Source organism: Dipodomys ordii, unplaced genomic scaffold (assembly GCF_000151885.1).
Source record: "Dipodomys ordii isolate 6190 unplaced genomic scaffold, Dord_2.0 Scaffold163, whole genome shotgun sequence".
In the NCBI taxonomy this organism is placed as follows: Eukaryota; Metazoa; Chordata; class Mammalia; order Rodentia; family Heteromyidae; genus Dipodomys; species Dipodomys ordii.
The window spans coordinates 126096-130781 of record NW_012267379.1 but is presented as its reverse complement, the minus strand read 5'-3'; the positions used below and the strand labels follow the sequence as shown (position 1 = coordinate 130781).

Here is a 4686-nt window from a genome sequence, read left to right as displayed (position 1 = left end):
CTGTGGCTCAAGTGGTAGAGCGCTAGCCTTGAGCTGAACAGCGCCCAGGCCCAGAGCTCAGGCCCCACGACCAGACCCCACCCCCCCCCCCAAAAAAAAGAACTGAAGACTAGGGTTGGCAGGAGTCTTCCTGGTATCTAGAAACTTGCAGGAAGTTAGGGGCTTCTGCCTGGCAGTGATCACTAGTCCTCCATCTGGACCCAGGACCGTCTTCCACAGGTGGATCGCGGCAGCACTGGCTTCCAGGATACAGATACAGTCGCTGCCTACCTGTTCAGGATGGTCTGAGGCCAGACATAAGGCCCCATGCCCCTGTAAACCCTTGGGGACTGATCAGCTGATTAAGAGCAGATGGAGACTCCCAGATGGCCCAGTGCCCACACTGAGAACATGAGCCACAGAGCACACCTCCCCACACTGATGGTGGCATCTCTGTGTGGCTCCTTGTCTGTGGTGTGCGCCGTTAGGTCAAGATACATCACTCTTGTAGACACGGTTCTTGCCCAGTGTTTAGGACCAAAGAGTCATAAACTTCACAGCCCCTAAGTGGCTTGGGGAAAATATCTGTGTCTACTCAAGCAAATGCACCGACCGCAGCCCTTATTACCTGTGAGATGAGAACGTACCAGGTTCTGATGTTTGAGGCACCCACCTAGGGCCTCTGGCAGGAGACAGTCCTGTTCCCTAGGAGAGTGGGAGCTCGTTCCTTCTGGACACGTCGGCTGTGTTTCTCCACTGGAATGAGAGAGCTGGACCCCTGCCTGGTGTCTTGCCAGGCCAGCTGGAAATACCTCGGCTCTCAGTCTCTGTCTTCCAGTGGCCTCACCACACCCTGCTCTGTTCCCTGGGCTCACTTCTTGCTGCCTTCCTCTGCTTACCAATATTCTTAGCTTTTCCAGGGCCAGGTGCCCATGAGCATCCTTGGGAAGGGAACTTATCCTCAGTTCCCGCCCCAGCGCTCAACTTCTCTACATGTCTGGCTAGGGCAGAACCTTCTAGCTTCGAACTTTACCATTGGCCTCTGGATTGTGTCATCAGCTGGTTCAGGGCAGTGATCCTGACGCCCAAGGACTGGGCGCACGGATGGCCGAGCACTCCTCCATGCACTCCTGGTCCTGGCCTCTGTGTGTGCCTGGCAGGCCGTATCTAGGGTCCACTTGCATGTCAAGCTGCTGCCTGCACATGTGGTATCACCTTCTGCCGTCGCTACCCCTCCTTAATTGTGGCAGATGCTTGGAGAGAGTCCAAGTGGCCAGGAAGAGGAAGGGGCCAAGTGTGGGATTGGTGAAGCAGCGGCCACACACCACAGTGATGACAGGGATAATACCACTTGAACTGCCCAGACTACAGAGATGCCACAGAGTATGCACTCCAAGGGTGCACGCCGGTCAGAGTAGGCCTGAAGTCTAATCTGGGGCCATGACAGGGCCTGAGGCTCAGGCTCATGACTTGAGGAGCTTTTTGGTCAGCTGCTCCAGCTGCAACTCTCTCCCCCTTTTCTCTGACTCAGACAGCAAAACATGCTGGCAAATGAGGTTAGGGAGGAGCTAGGTGAAGAATTACACATTGAAGGTTACTGGGTTGAAGCTGGCTGGGCCTCCATGAGCTGTTTCATGTCATAATTACACGTTACTGTAGTTGCTAAATGTTAAATTACAAGCGTTGGCTCTGGGTGCATCATCTGACCACGGTCTTGATAAACACGTCCCTGTGAGAAGGTCAACAAGTGGCCTGGAAGGGGACCACTGGAGTGACAGAGGACTGGGGGTCAGGGCTGAGCAAGACAGTAGGATGGGTGTCCTCACAGGGATGCCAAGGGAAAGCAAGAGCCGCGGCCCGCAGGCCTTCTCATGGTTTTAAAATGCGAAGAAGGAAACTACTGTCCTCATTTGGGAGAAACTCCGCATTTTTGTGGACAAGCCTAAGGGAACACAGTGATGCTCAGTGAGCAGCTTCAGATGACTGCCACTTTGGATAACAGAAGAGCCGTCCGTATACCTTCAAGCCTCAAGACAACAGAACCTACAAGCACTTGCCATCTGTTGGGCTGTGCCTGTGAATCAAGGTCTCATTGCTGTTGGGGGACATGTGAGCACCCATGAGTGTGGAGAAATAGCTGGATGGAACTCTGAGAGATCTCCAATTACTAACTCCCATCTGAGAATAAGGTGTAGTACCTCGATATGGAGAATTCCGTATCACTTGGGAATTGAGAGCTGCTCTTCTGTAGGTAGCTGAAGTTTAGAAATAGACTCCCAACCCCACAGCCTGTGGGATCCAGACATCTGAGCCCTACTGCCCACTGCCCACAGGGCTTATGTGTACCCTAGTATACAGAAAGTATTCAAGAGGTTTACTTCCCTAGGCTTAGCCCCCATGAAATGTGCCAGCCTGCAGTTCAGACACACATACAGATCAGACAGACAGACAGGCACACATACCCACACCCTGCCCTCCCCCTCCCCCACAGCTTGAAGATGCCACTCTGATCCCTAAATGTGGAAGTTCATGTCTTGACATCTCTGTCTTGGACTTGGCTGGGCACAGGTCAGGGTATGCAGCGGGAATTATCCTACCCTCTTCAGGAGGGGACTAACTGTGGCAGGTGAATCTGCTCATGGAGGTAATAGCTTGACATGCAGCTAGACGCTAGATAGGGCTGTCAGATGTGCACAGAGCCAGCAGCATGAGTGTAGGGGCCGAGCAGTAACTGTCCACCCAGAGCCCTACGGGGAAATGCTGCAGATCTCTGTCCAGGAGTGTTGAGTGAACGGATGGATGAGGAAGGTGTGGAGCTGAGGGACTGGCCCCAGCTTTGGGCCATGGACCTTACTGGTTTGGTGTGGGTGGCAAGTGACTCAGGCAACATGGAGAAGGGCACAAATGCAGGATCCAGTGCCCACTTGACTCAAAGCCCTGTGGCCATTCTGAGCCATGCCTCAACACAGACTCACATGGGCCTCCTCCTCTGTGGTAGCGAGGACACACTTGGGACTGAGCCTGGTTATGGGACTCTGGCAAGATAAGTACTAGATGGGAAAGTTCCTGATCCTGCCCCCAGATTCCCTGATAGAGAGAATGGAACTCTTCCATTCTGCCACCCAGCCACAGCATTCTAACTGATGGGCCGTGGTGGAGAAGGAGCACCAACCCTTGGCCAACGTCGTGAGGACCACTGTGAACTCATGTCTCCCGCAGTGGGGTGAGAGGTGCCATGGGACTCCTTCCCGGGGTTAGCCTGTGGAACGCTGCCTGGGAATTGGCTCCTCAGCTATCCTCAGACTCCATTCTCAAGCAACTTCTCACAGGGACCTCCGGAGAGCTCAGACTGGGGCTGGCTAGACCCATGTGGATTCAGGGTCATTTCACCAGGATCCTGGAGTTGAAGGGCACAGTGGCTGGTGGGCACCCTCAGACCCACCTTATCCTTCTTCTCCAGGAGCCTGACATCACTGGCCATGAGCCCCATCTGTGGGAACATCTCCTTGGCCAAGGGCTTTGCTGGACCACAAGTATCAGGATGTGCAGCCTTCCCAGGAGCCAGAAGGGTGCAGGATCCCAGGGACAGGTCCGAGAACCAGTTCTGCTGCTGTCCCACCCCATGCTGCTAAAGGCTCAGCAAGATGGAATCTGGAAATTCTTGCTTTAGGGACCCTATAGGAGGATCCTATGTCCTGGAAGCAGGGGCCTCCCTCCTAGTGCCCTGTAAGATTCTTCCAAGAACCCTTCCAGGCAAGCACTTGTTCTTATCCAGATTATTTTTTGTTTAAAAAAATAGTATATTTTTATGTTACAGAAAAACGGAGCAAATGGTAGAGAGAATTCCTCAATACCTACCTTTGCCTTCCACACCAGGTGTCCTGTGATTATCATGCTGCATTACTGTGTAGGTCTGACAATAAATACTATCAAGGCCAACGTCTATATTCTGGTGCGGTCTTGTACTACGTGCTCCATGGGTTTTCACAGATGCTCACAGGCTTGTATTCTATCCATCCATCGAGTACCCCACTGAGTACCCCACCAAATCACAGAGCCCCATCCTGGGACTGTGACAAACCACCTTTGATGAGCTGGCTGACCTGCATGGAAACAGCGCACCCAGAGGGCCCTGGGTCACAGACACTGCTGACAGAGTGGCTGCAAATGTGCAACCAGCAGGTATTTTTCTACCATGGCCCAGGGGCTCGCTAGGCTCTCTTTCACACCCCTACGCGGTGGAGGGCTGGTCTAGTGCCAAGGTGGGGGGAGGTGGGCTGGTGGGGGAGTGGCTCCCTGGAGTGAGCCTGGAGCTGTAAACCTGGCTGGACCCCGGCGCTGGACGGCAGCGGTGTCACCGTGTGTTCCAGGCAGGAGCCCAGCTCCAGAGCTTTCCACTGGCAGGCTGGCCTGGTCAGTTCCAGGAGATGGAGTGGTGTCCTTGGGGCTCCCGCTTTCCCCCTCAGCATCCCACAGAGATGCGGACTGTCATCTCTCTCCCAGCTCCGGGCGCAGCCATCAGCCCCACGCCGACTCCGGGTCTCACCCGAGGCGGTACCAGGCTCCCCACACCGTCTGCACCTGGAAATGCCTCCTCCCTGGAAAAGAGACCACAGGCCCGGGACGGGCTATGTAGGGGTCCCGAGCTCAGGCTAGCAGAAAGGAACCCCCTCCTCCCCGCCCCTCCCTCCTCCCCACCCCTCCCTC

At 54.7% G+C, this 4686-nt stretch overlaps 1 protein-coding gene across 1 annotated transcript in view; it reads left to right on the top strand.

The window, feature by feature from the left end:
* Nucleotides 1–4686, top strand: part of Metrnl (meteorin, glial cell differentiation regulator-like) — a 24576-nt gene that overhangs the window by 14243 nt on the left and 5647 nt on the right. The window lies entirely within an intron of this gene.